Source organism: Lissotriton helveticus, chromosome 4_1 (assembly GCF_964261635.1).
Source record: "Lissotriton helveticus chromosome 4_1, aLisHel1.1, whole genome shotgun sequence".
Lineage (NCBI taxonomy): Eukaryota > Metazoa > Chordata > Amphibia > Caudata > Salamandridae > Lissotriton > Lissotriton helveticus.
Genome location: NC_136063.1, coordinates 1,672,361,530 through 1,672,378,874, shown reverse-complemented (window position 1 = coordinate 1,672,378,874; position 17,345 = coordinate 1,672,361,530). Strand labels below are relative to the sequence as shown.

Genomic DNA, 17,345 nt, shown 5'->3' with positions numbered 1-17,345 from the left:
TAAGATTTAAGAAAGTAATATCTTGCATCAGCCCCCTGTGATGAGTTTGAGAAAACAGAGTCAGCTCGCAAAATGTCTCATTATTTTGAGCCATTTAATTTCCATGTTTTCTAAAAGTTCTATCATTTGCTCACATCGAATAGACTTTCAGAATACAATCAATAAATTAATGTTTCACTCTACCCGTGTTAGATTTGTGATATTTATGAATACACTTGACAGAAAAAGATTTGATCAACAGTCATGAAAGTGGTCCCACCGAGATTTGAACTCGGATCCTTGGATTCAAAGTCCAAAGTGCTAACCATTACACCATGGAACCTCCCATGTGACAAGGGAGCAAATTGCTGCAGCAATGTGAACATTTCAAAGTTTTTAATGTTCTACAGTCAAAGACCAACAGAATGTTATTACTTTTCTATTCTGTTCAACTTTTGCATATTGAACTATGTTAGGGAAGGATGTTGCCCAGAGGACTCAAGTAACGCTATCACTCTGTTGAACAGTACTTTTTATGTGAGATACGATTTTGCAATAAAATATAAGATTCCCCCGTGAATGCAATCTCTTCTCTCAAAATGAAAAGCTCAACCTGGTACAGGTGGTTTGATGGTATCATGCTTAGCACTCTAGACTCTGAAAACCGGGATCTGAGTACAAATCACAGTGGGACTTATCTAAACTTTACGATTTTCTTTTTCCATTCAGTTCTTAGAATTATTAATTGGAAAAACATCTCATTTACTTATAAACTTGTACATATCCACTTTACACGTATGTATCTCCCTATATCTTGCTATATGTCTCTGTATATTTATAGGACAACATAAACACATACATTATAAAAATGCATATAATTAGTAGAGGTGAAAATAATGAAAAGTTGTTGCCTCTCCACATTTGAAACATGAGCTTCTTCTCCTTACTCTTCTATATGTCATGAAATTGAGATAGTCACTTTTTACTCAATTTTGATCTAACAATATAGTTGATTTATACAAAGCATATCATATGATTTGTGAATAATCTTAAAAGAGAAAATTAGATCAGTACCTGTGAGGCCTCCAAGCAAAAGCTTATGTTTCACGATTGCAGATCGACTGTTGAAAATCAGCATGAAAAACGTTTTATTTCACAATTTCCATACTAATATACAAAAACATTTGTACTATCTGAATGATACCGTCATTGTGGTTCTCTAGGTTTGATTTAAGAACACTTCTCTTTCAAAATGTGCTAAATTCGCCTTATCAATAGCGCAGAAAGCTTCAAAAAGGGATGCTGGGAATCAGGCCTCTGAAATGCATTTCAGAAAAACAGGATAGGATTTCTTAATGTCACACTATTTTGTGTAGGAATGTGATGTAAACGTATTATAATGTTTGTATTTCTGTAACTTGTTCAAGCTGATGGACGTGTTGAAAGGAATCAATAATTGTCTCTTTCAACCTACTGGTGTTGGATTTGAGCTATCAATAAACAAAGGTGACAGAAATAGAAAAGGTCAAGAGTAATAAAATAGTACCCCCAAGATTTGGACTGGTACCTTTGCATGCAAAGTCCAACGTGCCAATCATTGCTCTTTGGCGCAGCCCATGTGAGAGACAAAGAAATGGGTGTATTAGTTTGGAAATGTAAAATGTTTTAATATGTTACAGTCAAAGATGATCATTATGATATAACTTGCCTATCCTGATAAACGTTTGCATATTTAACACTGTTAAGGAGAATGTATCTGAACAGAATCAAATCACATTATAGCTCTTTACACTATGAGCATTCAACAGAGATATCGTTTCATCAATGTAAGAAATGCCCCCGCACTAATGCGCTCTCTTTTGTCTCAATGGAAAAATGACTCATGTATGGGAGGGTTCCATGGTGTAATGGTTAGCACTCTGAATCCAGCGATCCGAGTTCAAATCTCGGTGGGACCTGCTTGAATTATGAGATTTACTATTTCACCCATTTCTTAGAATTTGGTCTTGGAAAAACATAACGTCAATGTTTTATACTGATACTTATCAACGTATAAGTATGCATCTATGTATACATAGCTATATCCGTCTAGATAGCGATAAGACTATATAAAGAAATCAATTATTCATAAACATATGTATTGAAGCTGAAAACTAAAAACTGTTGTTTCCCATCCACAATTTAAACGTTAGGTTCATTTCCTCTCTCATCTATATGACCAGTAATGAGATAGTTAATTTTTGCTGATTTCTTATATGACAACATGCTTGACTTACACAGTGCATTTAATTGTGAATTTCTTTGAAAGAGAAATTCAGATTATTACCTTTGACACGTCTTTCGAAAGATTTTACTTTATGGTTATGGATTTACTTTAGAAAATCAGAGTGTAAATATATGTGTGTCTGAATTTCACGATTGTTATTCAAAACGTCATATCTTCTGTCCCCATAATACACAATTTGATTCCTCAAGTTTTGTTTTAATGAAGGATTTCCAATTAAAAAGTTCCATCTTCCCCTTATCAATACCAGTAAGATTTAAGAAAGTAATATCTTGCATCAGCCCCCTGTGATGAGTTTGAGAAAACAGAGTCAGCTCGCAAAATGTCTCATTATTTTGAGCCATTTAATTTCCATGTTTTCTAAAAGTTCTATCATTTGCTCACATCGAATAGACTTTCAGAATACAATCAATAAATTAATGTTTCACTCTACCCGTGTTAGATTTGTGATATTTATGAATACACTTGACAGAAAAAGATTTGATCAACAGTCATGAAAGTGGTCCCACCGAGATTTGAACTCGGATCCTTGGATTCAAAGTCCAAAGTGCTAACCATTACACCATGGAACCTCCCATGTGACAAGGGAGCAAATTGCTGCAGCAATGTGAACATTTCAAAGTTTTTAATGTTCTACAGTCAAAGACCAACAGAATGTTATTACTTTTCTATTCTGTTCAACTTTTGCATATTGAACTATGTTAGGGAAGGATGTTGCCCAGAGGACTCAAGTAACGCTATCACTCTGTTGAACAGTACTTTTTATGTGAGATACGATTTTGCAATAAAATATAAGATTCCCCCGTGAATGCAATCTCTTCTCTCAAAATGAAAAGCTCAACCTGGTACAGGTGGTTTGATGGTATCATGCTTAGCACTCTAGACTCTGAAAACCGGGATCTGAGTACAAATCACAGTGGGACTTATCTAAACTTTACGATTTTCTTTTTCCATTCAGTTCTTAGAATTATTAATTGGAAAAACATCTCATTTACTTATAAACTTGTACATATCCACTTTACACGTATGTATCTCCCTATATCTTGCTATATGTCTCTGTATATTTATAGGACAACATAAACACATACATTATAAAAATGCATATAATTAGTAGAGGTGAAAATAATGAAAAGTTGTTGCCTCTCCACATTTGAAACATGAGCTTCTTCTCCTTACTCTTCTATATGTCATGAAATTGAGATAGTCACTTTTTACTCAATTTTGATCTAACAATATAGTTGATTTATACAAAGCATATCATATGATTTGTGAATAATCTTAAAAGAGAAAATTAGATCAGTACCTGTGAGGCCTCCAAGCAAAAGCTTATGTTTCACGATTGCAGATCGACTGTTGAAAATCAGCATGAAAAACGTTTTATTTCACAATTTCCATACTAATATACAAAAACATTTGTACTATCCCTATGATACCGTCATTGTGGTTCTCTAGGTTTGATTTAAGAACACTTCTCTTTCAAAATGTGCTAAATTCGCCTTATCAATAGCGCAGAAAGCTTCAAAAAGGGATGCTGGGAATCAGGCCTCTGAAATGCATTTCAGAAAAACAGGATAGGATTTCTTAATGTCACACTATTTTGTGTAGGAATGTGATGTAAACGTATTATAATGTTTGTATTTCTGTAACTTGTTCAAGCTGATGGACGTTTTGAAAGGAATCAATAATTGTCTCTTTCAACCTACTGGTGTTGGATTTGAGCTATCAATAAACAAAGGTGACAGAAATAGAAAAGGTCAAGAGTAATAAAATAGTACCCCCAAGATTTGGACTGGTACCTTTGCATGCAAAGTCCAACGTGCCAATCATTGCTCTTTGGCGCAGCCCATGTGAGAGACAAAGAAATGGGTGTATTAGTTTGGAAATGTAAAATGTTTTAATATGTTACAGTCAAAGATGATCATTATGATATAACTTGCCTATCCTGATAAACGTTTGCATATTTAACACTGTTAAGGAGAATGTATCTGAACAGAATCAAATCACATTATAGCTCTTTACACTATGAGCATTCAACAGAGATATTGTTTCATCAATGTAAGAAATGCCCCCGCACTAATGCGCTCTCTTTTGTCTCAATGGAAAAATGACTCATGTATGGGAGGGTTCCATGGTGTAATGGTTAGCACTCTGGACTCTGAATCCAGCGATCCGAGTTCAAATCTCGGTGGGACCTGCTTGAATTATGAGATTTACTATTTCACCCATTTCTTAGAATTTGGTCTTGGAAAAACATAACGTCAATGTTTTATACTGATACTTATCAACGTATAAGTATGCATCTATGTATACATAGCTATATCCGTCTAGATAGCGATAAGACTATATAAAGAAATCAATTATTCATAAACATATGTATTGAAGTTGAAAACTAAAAACTGTTGTTTCCCATCCACAATTTAAACGTTAGGTTCATTTCCTCTCTCATCTATATGACCAGTAATGAGATAGTTAATTTTTGCTGATTTCTTATATGACAACATGCTTGACTTACACAGTGCATTTAATTGTGAATTTCTTTGAAAGAGAAATTCAGATTATTACCTTTGACACGTCTTTCGAAAGATTTTACTTTATGGTTATGGATTTACTTTAGAAAATCAGAGTGTAAATATATGTGTGTCTGAATTTCACGATTGTTATTCAAAACGTCATATCTTCTGTCCCCATAATACACAATTTGATTCCTCAAGTTTTGTTTTAATGAAGGATTTCCAATTAAAAAGTTCCATCTTCCCCTTATCAATACCAGTAAGATTTAAGAAAGTAATATCTTGCATCAGCCCCCTGTGATGAGTTTGAGAAAACAGAGTCAGCTCGCAAAATGTCTCATTATTTTGAGCCATTTAATTTCCATGTTTTCTAAAAGTTCTATCATTTGCTCACATCGAATAGACTTTCAGAATACAATCAATAAATTAATGTTTCACTCTACCCGTGTTAGATTTGTGATATTTATGAATACACTTGACAGAAAAAGATTTGATCAACAGTCATGAAAGTGGTCCCACCGAGATTTGAACTCGGATCCTTGGATTCAAAGTCCAAAGTGCTAACCATTACACCATGGAACCTCCCATGTGACAAGGGAGCAAATTGCTGCAGCAATGTGAACATTTCAAAGTTTTTAATGTTCTACAGTCAAAGACCAACAGAATGTTATTACTTTTCTATTCTGTTCAACTTTTGCATATTGAACTATGTTAGGGAAGGATGTTGCCCAGAGGACTCAAGTAACGCTATCACTCTGTTGAACAGTACTTTTTATGTGAGATACGATTTTGCAATAAAATATAAGATTCCCCCGTGAATGCAATCTCTTCTCTCAAAATGAAAAGCTCAACCTGGTACAGGTGGTTTGATGGTATCATGCTTAGCACTCTAGACTCTGAAAACCGGGATCTGAGTACAAATCACAGTGGGACTTATCTAAACTTTACGATTTTCTTTTTCCATTCAGTTCTTAGAATTATTAATTGGAAAAACATCTCATTTACTTATAAACTTGTACATATCCACTTTACACGTATGTATCTCCCTATATCTTGCTATATGTCTCTGTATATTTATAGGACAACATAAACACATACATTATAAAAATGCATATAATTAGTAGAGGTGAAAATAATGAAAAGTTGTTGCCTCTCCACATTTGAAACATGAGCTTCTTCTCCTTACTCTTCTATATGTCATGAAATTGAGATAGTCACTTTTTACTCAATTTTGATCTAACAATATAGTTGATTTATACAAAGCATATCATATGATTTGTGAATAATCTTAAAAGAGAAAATTAGATCAGTACCTGTGAGGCCTCCAAGCAAAAGCTTATGTTTCACGATTGCAGATCGACTGTTGAAAATCAGCATGAAAAACGTTTTATTTCACAATTTCCATACTAATATACAAAAACATTTGTACTATCTGAATGATACCGTCATTGTGGTTCTCTAGGTTTGATTTAAGAACACTTCTCTTTCAAAATGTGCTAAATTCGCCTTATCAATAGCGCAGAAAGCTTCAAAAAGGGATGCTGGGAATCAGGCCTCTGAAATGCATTTCAGAAAAACAGGATAGGATTTCTTAATGTCACACTATTTTGTGTAGGAATGTGATGTAAACGTATTATAATGTTTGTATTTCTGTAACTTGTTCAAGCTGATGGACGTGTTGAAAGGAATCAATAATTGTCTCTTTCAACCTACTGGTGTTGGATTTGAGCTATCAATAAACAAAGGTGACAGAAATAGAAAAGGTCAAGAGTAATAAAATAGTACCCCCAAGATTTGGACTGGTACCTTTGCATGCAAAGTCCAACGTGCCAATCATTGCTCTTTGGCGCAGCCCATGTGAGAGACAAAGAAATGGGTGTATTAGTTTGGAAATGTAAAATGTTTTAATATGTTACAGTCAAAGATGATCATTATGATATAACTTGCCTATCCTGATAAACGTTTGCATATTTAACACTGTTAAGGAGAATGTATCTGAACAGAATCAAATCACATTATAGCTCTTTACACTATGAGCATTCAACAGAGATATCGTTTCATCAATGTAAGAAATGCCCCCGCACTAATGCGCTCTCTTTTGTCTCAATGGAAAAATGACTCATGTATGGGAGGGTTCCATGGTGTAATGGTTAGCACTCTGAATCCAGCGATCCGAGTTCAAATCTCGGTGGGACCTGCTTGAATTATGAGATTTACTATTTCACCCATTTCTTAGAATTTGGTCTTGGAAAAACATAACGTCAATGTTTTATACTGATACTTATCAACGTATAAGTATGCATCTATGTATACATAGCTATATCCGTCTAGATAGCGATAAGACTATATAAAGAAATCAATTATTCATAAACATATGTATTGAAGCTGAAAACTAAAAACTGTTGTTTCCCATCCACAATTTAAACGTTAGGTTCATTTCCTCTCTCATCTATATGACCAGTAATGAGATAGTTAATTTTTGCTGATTTCTTATATGACAACATGCTTGACTTACACAGTGCATTTAATTGTGAATTTCTTTGAAAGAGAAATTCAGATTATTACCTTTGACACGTCTTTCGAAAGATTTTACTTTATGGTTATGGATTTACTTTAGAAAATCAGAGTGTAAATATATGTGTGTCTGAATTTCACGATTGTTATTCAAACTGTCATATCTTCTGTCCCCATAATACACAATTTGATTCCTCAAGTTTTGTTTTAATGAAGGATTTCCAATTAAAAAGTTCCATCTTCCCCTTATCAATAACAGTAAGATTTAAGAAAGTAATATCTTGCATCAGCCCCCTGTGATGAGTTTGAGAAAACAGAGTCAGCTCGCAAAATGTCTCATTATTTTGAGCCATTTAATTTCCATGTTTTCTAAAAGTTCTATCATTTGCTCACATCGAATAGACTTTCAGAATACAATCAATAAATTAATGTTTCACTCTACCCGTGTTAGATTTGTGATATTTATGAATACACTTGACAGAAAAAGATTTGATCAACAGTCATGAAAGTGGTCCCACCGAGATTTGAACTCGGATCCTTGGATTCAAAGACCAAAGTGCTAACCATTACACCATGGAACCTCCCATGTGACAAGGGAGCAAATTGCTGCAGCAATGTGAACATTTCAAAGTTTTTAATGTTCTACAGTCAAAGACCAACAGAATGTTATTACTTTTCTATTCTGTTCAACTTTTGCATATTGAACTATGTTAGGGAAGGATGTTGCCCAGAGGACTCAAGTAACGCTATCACTCTGTTGAACAGTACTTTTTATGTGAGATACGATTTTGCAATAAAATATAAGATTCCCCCGTGAATGCAATCTCTTCTCTCAAAATGAAAAGCTCAACCTGGTACAGGTGGTTTGATGGTATCATGCTTAGCACTCTAGACTCTGAAAACCGGGATCTGAGTACAAATCACAGTGGGACTTATCTAAACTTTACGATTTTCTTTTTCCATTCAGTTCTTAGAATTATTAATTGGAAAAACATCTCATTTACTTATAAACTTGTACATATCCACTTTACACGTATGTATCTCCCTATATCTTGCTATATGTCTCTGTATATTTATAGGACAACATAAACACATACATTATAAAAATGCATATAATTAGTAGAGGTGAAAATAATGAAAAGTTGTTGCCTCTCCACATTTGAAACATGAGCTTCTTCTCCTTACTCTTCTATATGTCATGAAATTGAGATAGTCACTTTTTACTCAATTTTGATCTAACAATATAGTTGATTTATACAAAGCATATCATATGATTTGTGAATAATCTTAAAAGAGAAAATTAGATCAGTACCTGTGAGGCCTCCAAGCAAAAGCTTATGTTTCACGATTGCAGATCGACTGTTGAAAATCAGCATGAAAAACGTTTTATTTCACAATTTCCATACTAATATACAAAAACATTTGTACTATCCCTATGATACCGTCATTGTGGTTCTCTAGGTTTGATTTAAGAACACTTCTCTTTCAAAATGTGCTAAATTCGCCTTATCAATAGCGCAGAAAGCTTCAAAAAGGGATGCTGGGAATCAGGCCTCTGAAATGCATTTCAGAAAAACAGGATAGGATTTCTTAATGTCACACTATTTTGTGTAGGAATGTGATGTAAACGTATTATAATGTTTGTATTTCTGTAACTTGTTCAAGCTGATGGACGTTTTGAAAGGAATCAATAATTGTCTCTTTCAACCTACTGGTGTTGGATTTGAGCTATCAATAAACAAAGGTGATAGAAATAGAAAAGGTCAAGAGTAATAAAATAGTACCCCCAAGATTTGGACTGGTACCTTTGCATGCAAAGTCCAACGTGCCAATCATTGCTCTTTGGCGCAGCCCATGTGAGAGACAAAGAAATGGGTGTATTAGTTTGGAAATGTAAAATGTTTTAATATGTTACAGTCAAAGATGATCATTATGATATAACTTGCCTATCCTGATAAACGTTTGCATATTTAACACTGTTAAGGAGAATGTATCTGAACAGAATCAAATCACATTATAGCTCTTTACACTATGAGCATTCAACAGAGATATTGTTTCATCAATGTAAGAAATGCCCCCGCACTAATGCGCTCTCTTTTGTCTCAATGGAAAAATGACTCATGTATGGGAGGGTTCCATGGTGTAATGGTTAGCACTCTGGACTCTGAATCCAGCGATCCGAGTTCAAATCTCGGTGGGACCTGCTTGAATTATGAGATTTACTATTTCACCCATTTCTTAGAATTTGGTCTTGGAAAAACATAACGTCAATGTTTTATACTGATACTTATCAACGTATAAGTATGCATCTATGTATACATAGCTATATCCGTCTAGATAGCGATAAGACTATATAAAGAAATCAATTATTCATAAACATATGTATTGAAGCTGAAAACTAAAAACTGTTGTTTTCCATCCACAATTTAAACGTTAGGTTCATTTCCTCTCTCATCTATATGACCAGTAATGAGATAGTTAATTTTTGCTGATTTCTTATATGACAACATGCTTGACTTACACAGTGCATTTAATTGTGAATTTCTTTGAAAGAGAAATTCAGATTATTACCTTTGACACGTCTTTCGAAATATTTTACTTTATGGTTATGGATTTACTTTAGAAAATCAGAGTGTAAATATATGTGTGTCTGAATTTCACGATTGTTATTCAAACTGTCATATCTTCTGTCCCCATAATACACAATTTGATTCCTCAAGTTTTGTTTTAATGAAGGATTTCCAATTAAAAAGTTCCATCTTCCCCTTATCAATAACAGTAAGATTTAAGAAAGTAATATCTTGCATCAGCCCCCTGTGATGAGTTTGAGAAAACAGAGTCAGCTCGCAAAATGTCTCATTATTTTGAGCCATTTAATTTCCATGTTTTCTAAAAGTTCTATCATTTGCTCACATCGAATAGACTTTCAGAATACAATCAATAAATTAATGTTTCACTCTACCCGTGTTAGATTTGTGATATTTATGAATACACTTGACAGAAAAAGATTTGATCAACAGTCACGAAAGTGGTCCCACCGAGATTTGAACTCGGATCCTTGGATTCAAAGTCCAAAGTGCTAACCATTACACCATGGAACCTCCCATGTGACAAGGGAGCAAATTGCTGCAGCAATGTGAACATTTCAAAGTTTTTAATGTTCTACAGTCAAAGACCAACAGAATGTTATTACTTTTCTATTCTGTTCAACTTTTGCATATTGAACTATGTTAGGGAAGGATGTTGCCCAGAGGACTCAAGTAACGCTATCACTCTGTTGAACAGTACTTTTTATGTGAGATACGATTTTGCAATAAAATATAAGATTCCCCCGTGAATGCAATCTCTTCTCTCAAAATGAAAAGCTCAACCTGGTACAGGTGGTTTGATGGTATCATGCTTAGCACTCTAGACTCTGAAAACCGGGATCTGAGTACAAATCACAGTGGGACTTATCTAAACTTTACGATTTTCTTTTTCCATTCAGTTCTTAGAATTATTAATTGGAAAAACATCTCATTTACTTATAAACTTGTACATATCCACTTTACACGTATGTATCTCCCTATATCTTGCTATATGTCTCTGTATATTTATAGGACAACATAAACACATACATTATAAAAATGCATATAATTAGTAGAGGTGAAAATAATGAAAAGTTGTTGCCTCTCCACATTTGAAACATGAGCTTCTTCTCCTTACTCTTCTATATGTCATGAAATTGAGATAGTCACTTTTTACTCAATTTTGATCTAACAATATAGTTGATTTATACAAAGCATATCATATGATTTGTGAATAATCTTAAAAGAGAAAATTAGATCAGTACCTGTGAGGCCTCCAAGCAAAAGCTTATGTTTCACGATTGCAGATCGACTGTTGAAAATCAGCATGAAAAACGTTTTATTTCACAATTTCCATACTAATATACAAAAACATTTGTACTATCCCTATGATACCGTCATTGTGGTTCTCTAGGTTTGATTTAAGAACACTTCTCTTTCAAAATGTGCTAAATTCGCCTTATCAATAGCGCAGAAAGCTTCAAAAAGGGATGCTGGGAATCAGGCCTCTGAAATGCATTTCAGAAAAACAGGATAGGATTTCTTAATGTCACACTATTTTGTGTAGGAATGTGATGTAAACGTATTATAATGTTTGTATTTCTGTAACTTGTTCAAGCTGATGGACGTTTTGAAAGGAATCAATAATTGTCTCTTTCAACCTACTGGTGTTGGATTTGAGCTATCAATAAACAAAGGTGACAGAAATAGAAAAGGTCAAGAGTAATAAAATAGTACCCCCAAGATTTGGACTGGTACCTTTGCATGCAAAGTCCAACGTGCCAATCATTGCTCTTTGGCGCAGCCCATGTGAGAGACAAAGAAATGGGTGTATTAGTTTGGAAATGTAAAATGTTTTAATATGTTACAGTCAAAGATGATCATTATGATATAACTTGCCTATCCTGATAAACGTTTGCATATTTAACACTGTTAAGGAGAATGTATCTGAACAGAATCAAATCACATTATAGCTCTTTACACTATGAGCATTCAACAGAGATATTGTTTCATCAATGTAAGAAATGCCCCCGCACTAATGCGCTCTCTTTTGTCTCAATGGAAAAATGACTCATGTATGGGAGGGTTCCATGGTGTAATGGTTAGCACTCTGGACTCTGAATCCAGCGATCCGAGTTCAAATCTCGGTGGGACCTGCTTGAATTATGAGATTTACTATTTCACCCATTTCTTAGAATTTGGTCTTGGAAAAACATAACGTCAATGTTTTATACTGATACTTATCAACGTATAAGTATGCATCTATGTATACATAGCTATATCCGTCTAGATAGCGATAAGACTATATAAAGAAATCAATTATTCATAAACATATGTATTGAAGCTGAAAACTAAAAACTGTTGTTTCCCATCCACAATTTAAACGTTAGGTTCATTTCCTCTCTCATCTATATGACCAGTAATGAGATAGTTAATTTTTGCTGATTTCTTATATGACAACATGCTTGACTTACACAGTGCATTTAATTGTGAATTTCTTTGAAAGAGAAATTCAGATTATTACCTTTGACACGTCTTTCGAAAGATTTTACTTTATGGTTATGGATTTACTTTAGAAAATCAGAGTGTAAATATATGTGTGTCTGAATTTCACGATTGTTATTCAAACTGTCATATCTTCTGTCCCCATAATACACAATTTGATTCCTCAAGTTTTGTTTTAATGAAGGATTTCCAATTAAAAAGTTCCATCTTCCCCTTATCAATAACAGTAAGATTTAAGAAAGTAATATCTTGCATCAGCCCCCTGTGATGAGTTTGAGAAAACAGAGTCAGCTCGCAAAATGTCTCATTATTTTGAGCCATTTAATTTCCATGTTTTCTAAAAGTTCTATCATTTGCTCACATCGAATAGACTTTCAGAATACAATCAATAAATTAATGTTTCACTCTACCCGTGTTAGATTTGTGATATTTATGAATACACTTGACAGAAAAAGATTTGATCAACAGTCACGAAAGTGGTCCCACCGAGATTTGAACTCGGATCCTTGGATTCAAAGTCCAAAGTGCTAACCATTACACCATGGAACCTCCCATGTGACAAGGGAGCAAATTGCTGCAGCAATGTGAACATTTCAAAGTTTTTAATGTTCTACAGTCAAAGACCAACAGAATGTTATTACTTTTCTATTCTGTTCAACTTTTGCATATTGAACTATGTTAGGGAAGGATGTTGCCCAGAGGACTCAAGTAACGCTATCACTCTGTTGAACAGTACTTTTTATGTGAGATACGATTTTGCAATAAAATATAAGATTCCCCCGTGAATGCAATCTCTTCTCTCAAAATGAAAAGCTCAACCTGGTACAGGTGGTTTGATGGTATCATGCTTAGCACTCTAGACTCTGAAAACCGGGATCTGAGTACAAATCACAGTGGGACTTATCTAAACTTTACGATTTTCTTTTTCCATTCAGTTCTTAGAATTATTAATTGGAAAAACATCTCATTTACTTATAAACTTGTACATATCCACTTTACACGTATGTATCTCCCTATATCTTGCTATATGTCTCTGTATATTTATAGGACAACATAAACACATACATTATAAAAATGCATATAATTAGTAGAGGTGAAAATAATGAAAAGTTGTTGCCTCTCCACATTTGAAACATGAGCTTCTTCTCCTTACTCTTCTATATGTCATGAAATTGAGATAGTCACTTTTTACTCAATTTTGATCTAACAATATAGTTGATTTATACAAAGCATATCATATGATTTGTGAATAATCTTAAAAGAGAAAATTAGATCAGTACCTGTGAGGCCTCCAAGCAAAAGCTTATGTTTCACGATTGCAGATCGACTGTTGAAAATCAGCATGAAAAACGTTTTATTTCACAATTTCCATACTAATATACAAAAACATTTGTACTATCCCTATGATACCGTCATTGTGGTTCTCTAGGTTTGATTTAAGAACACTTCTCTTTCAAAATGTGCTAAATTCGCCTTATCAATAGCGCAGAAAGCTTCAAAAAGGGATGCTGGGAATCAGGCCTCTGAAATGCATTTCAGAAAAACAGGATAGGATTTCTTAATGTCACACTATTTTGTGTAGGAATGTGATGTAAACGTATTATAATGTTTGTATTTCTGTAACTTGTTCAAGCTGATGGACGTTTTGAAAGGAATCAATAATTGTCTCTTTCAACCTACTGGTGTTGGATTTGAGCTATCAATAAACAAAGGTGACAGAAATAGAAAAGGTCAAGAGTAATAAAATAGTACCCCCAAGATTTGGACTGGTACCTTTGCATGCAAAGTCCAACGTGCCAATCATTGCTCTTTGGCGCAGCCCATGTGAGAGACAAAGAAATGGGTGTATTAGTTTGGAAATGTAAAATGTTTTAATATGTTACAGTCAAAGATGATCATTATGATATAACTTGCCTATCCTGATAAACGTTTGCATATTTAACACTGTTAAGGAGAATGTATCTGAACAGAATCAAATCACATTATAGCTCTTTACACTATGAGCATTCAACAGAGATATTGTTTCATCAATGTAAGAAATGCCCCCGCACTAATGCGCTCTCTTTTGTCTCAATGGAAAAATGACTCATGTATGGGAGGGTTCCATGGTGTAATGGTTAGCACTCTGGACTCTGAATCCAGCGATCCGAGTTCAAATCTCGGTGGGACCTGCTTGAATTATGAGATTTACTATTTCACCCATTTCTTAGAATTTGGTCTTGGAAAAACATAACGTCAATGTTTTATACTGATACTTATCAACGTATAAGTATGCATCTATGTATACATAGCTATATCCGTCTAGATAGCGATAAGACTATATAAAGAAATCAATTATTCATAAACATATGTATTGAAGCTGAAAACTAAAAACTGTTGTTTCCCATCCACAATTTAAACGTTAGGTTCATTTCCTCTCTCATCTATATGACCAGTAATGAGATAGTTAATTTTTGCTGATTTCTTATATGACAACATGCTTGACTTACACAGTGCATTTAATTGTGAATTTCTTTGAAAGAGAAATTCAGATTATTACCTTTGACACGTCTTTCGAAAGATTTTACTTTATGGTTATGGATTTACTTTAGAAAATCAGAGTGTAAATATATGTGTGTCTGAATTTCACGATTGTTATTCAAAACGTCATATCTTCTGTCCCCATAATACACAATTTGATTCCTCAAGTTTTGTTTTAATGAAGGATTTCCAATTAAAAAGTTCCATCTTCCCCTTATCAATAACAGTAAGATTTAAGAAAGTAATATCTTGCATCAGCCCCCTCTGATGAGTTTGAGAAAACAGAGTCAGCTCGCAAAATGTCTCATTATTTTGAGCCATTTAATTTCCATGTTTTCTAAATGTTCTATCATTTGCTCACATCGAATAGACTTTCAGAATACAATCAATAAATTAATGTTTCACTCTACCCGTGTTAGATTTGTGATATTTATGAATACACTTGACAGAAAAAGATTTGATCAACAGTCATGAAAGTGGTCCCACCGAGATTTGAACTCGGATCCTTGGATTCAAAGTCCAAAGTGCTAACCATTACACCATGGAACCTCCCATGTGACAAGGGAGCAAATTGCTGCAGCAATGTGAACATTTCAAAGTTTTTAATGTTCTACAGTCAAAGACCAACAGAATGTTATTACTTTTCTATTCTGTTCAACTTTTGCATATTGAACTATGTTAGGGAAGGATGTTGCCCAGAGGACTCAAGTAACGCTATCACTCTGTTGAACAGTACTTTTTATGTGAGATACGATTTTGCAATAAAATATAAGATTCCCCCGTGAATGCAATCTCTTCTCTCAAAATGAAAAGCTCAACCTGGTACAGGTGGTTTGATGGTATCATGCTTAGCACTCTAGACTCTGAAAACCGGGATCTGAGTACAAATCACAGTGGGACTTATCTAAACTTTACGATTTTCTTTTTCCATTCAGTTCTTAGAATTATTAATTGGAAAAACATCTCATTTACTTATAAACTTGTACATATCCACTTTACACGTATGTATCTCCCTATATCTTGCTATATGTCTCTGTATATTTATAGGACAACATAAACACATACATTATAAAATGCATATAATTAGTAGAGGTGAAAATAATGAAAAGTTGTTGCCTCTCCACATTTGAAACATGAGCTTCTTCTCCTTACTCTTCTATATGTCATGAAATTGAGATAGTCACTTTTTACTCAATTTTGATCTAACAATATAGTTGATTTATACAAAGCATATCATATGATTTGTGAATAATCTTAAAAGAGAAAATTAGATCAGTACCTGTGAGGCCTCCAAGCAAAAGCTTATGTTTCACGATTGCAGATCGACTGTTGAAAATCAGCATGAAAAACGTTTTATTTCACAATTTCCATACTAATATACAAAAACATTTGTACTATCCCTATGATACCGTCATTGTGGTTCTCTAGGTTTGATTTAAGAACACTTCTCTTTCAAAATGTGCTAAATTCGCCTTATCAATAGCGCAGAAAGCTTCAAAAAGGGATGCTGGGAATCAGGCCTCTGAAATGCATTTCAGAAAAACAGGATAGGATTTCTTAATGTCACACTATTTTGTGTAGGAATGTGATGTAAACGTATTATAATGTTTGTATTTCTGTAACTTGTTCAAGCTGATGGACGTTTTGAAAGGAATCAATAATTGTCTCTTTCAACCTACTGGTGTTGGATTTGAGCTATCAATAAACAAAGGTGACAGAAATAGAAAAGGTCAAGAGTAATAAAATAGTACCCCCAAGATTTGGACTGGTACCTTTGCATGCAAAGTCCAACGTGCCAATCATTGCTCTTTGGCGCAGCCCATGTGAGAGACAAAGAAATGGGTGTATTAGTTTGGAAATGTAAAATGTTTTAATATGTTACAGTCAAAGATGATCATTATGATATAACTTGCCTATCCTGATAAACGTTTGCATATTTAACACTGTTAAGGAGAATGTATCTGAACAGAATCAAATCACATTATAGCTCTTTACACTATGAGCATTCAACAGAGATATCGTTTCATCAATGTAAGAAATGCCCCCGCACTAATGCGCTCTCTTTTGTCTCAATGGAAAAATGACTCATGTATGGGAGGGTTCCATGGTGTAATGGTCAGCACTCTGGACTCTGAATCCAGCGATCCGAGTTCAAATCTCGGTGGGACCTGCTTGAATTATGAGATTTACTATTTCACCCATTTCTTAGAATTTGGTCTTGGAAAAACATAACGTCAATGTTTTATACTGATACTTATCAACGTATAAGTATGCATCTATGTATACATAGCTATATCCGTCTAGATAGCGATAAGACTATATAAAGAAATCAATTATTCATAAACATATGTATTGAAGCTGAAAACTAAAAACTGTTGTTTCCCATCCACAATTTAAACGTTAGGTTCATTTCCTCTCTCATCTATATGACCAGTAATGAGATAGTTAATTTTTGCTGATTTCTTA

General features: G+C 34.0%; 12 non-coding genes across 12 annotated transcripts; 5 read left to right on the top strand and 7 right to left on the bottom strand.

Annotated features, from left to right (window-relative positions):
- Positions 1 to 250: 250 nt before the first annotated feature.
- Positions 251 to 322, bottom strand: TRNAQ-UUG (transfer RNA glutamine (anticodon UUG)). Its single transcript has one exon. It is a non-coding gene; the product is annotated as a tRNA-Gln (tRNA).
- Positions 323 to 2,763: 2,441 nt separating this feature from the next.
- Positions 2,764 to 2,835, bottom strand: TRNAQ-UUG (transfer RNA glutamine (anticodon UUG)). Its single transcript has one exon. It is a non-coding gene; the product is annotated as a tRNA-Gln (tRNA).
- Positions 2,836 to 4,385: 1,550 nt separating this feature from the next.
- Positions 4,386 to 4,457, top strand: TRNAQ-CUG (transfer RNA glutamine (anticodon CUG)). Its single transcript has one exon. It is a non-coding gene; the product is annotated as a tRNA-Gln (tRNA).
- Positions 4,458 to 5,283: 826 nt separating this feature from the next.
- TRNAQ-UUG (transfer RNA glutamine (anticodon UUG)) lies at positions 5,284 to 5,355 on the bottom strand. The gene has a single exon. It is a non-coding gene; the product is annotated as a tRNA-Gln (tRNA).
- Positions 5,356 to 7,796: 2,441 nt separating this feature from the next.
- Positions 7,797 to 7,868, bottom strand: TRNAQ-UUG (transfer RNA glutamine (anticodon UUG)). The gene has a single exon. It is a non-coding gene; the product is annotated as a tRNA-Gln (tRNA).
- Positions 7,869 to 9,418: 1,550 nt separating this feature from the next.
- TRNAQ-CUG (transfer RNA glutamine (anticodon CUG)) lies at positions 9,419 to 9,490 on the top strand. The gene has a single exon. It is a non-coding gene; the product is annotated as a tRNA-Gln (tRNA).
- An 826-nt stretch (positions 9,491 to 10,316) lies between these two features.
- Positions 10,317 to 10,388, bottom strand: TRNAQ-UUG (transfer RNA glutamine (anticodon UUG)). Its single transcript has one exon. It is a non-coding gene; the product is annotated as a tRNA-Gln (tRNA).
- Positions 10,389 to 11,938: 1,550 nt separating this feature from the next.
- TRNAQ-CUG (transfer RNA glutamine (anticodon CUG)) lies at positions 11,939 to 12,010 on the top strand. Its single transcript has one exon. It is a non-coding gene; the product is annotated as a tRNA-Gln (tRNA).
- Positions 12,011 to 12,836: 826 nt separating this feature from the next.
- Positions 12,837 to 12,908, bottom strand: TRNAQ-UUG (transfer RNA glutamine (anticodon UUG)). Its single transcript has one exon. It is a non-coding gene; the product is annotated as a tRNA-Gln (tRNA).
- A 1,550-nt stretch (positions 12,909 to 14,458) lies between these two features.
- Positions 14,459 to 14,530, top strand: TRNAQ-CUG (transfer RNA glutamine (anticodon CUG)). The gene has a single exon. It is a non-coding gene; the product is annotated as a tRNA-Gln (tRNA).
- Positions 14,531 to 15,356: 826 nt separating this feature from the next.
- Positions 15,357 to 15,428, bottom strand: TRNAQ-UUG (transfer RNA glutamine (anticodon UUG)). The gene has a single exon. It is a non-coding gene; the product is annotated as a tRNA-Gln (tRNA).
- A 1,549-nt stretch (positions 15,429 to 16,977) lies between these two features.
- TRNAQ-CUG (transfer RNA glutamine (anticodon CUG)) lies at positions 16,978 to 17,049 on the top strand. The gene has a single exon. It is a non-coding gene; the product is annotated as a tRNA-Gln (tRNA).
- The last annotated feature ends 296 nt before the right edge of the window (positions 17,050 to 17,345 follow it).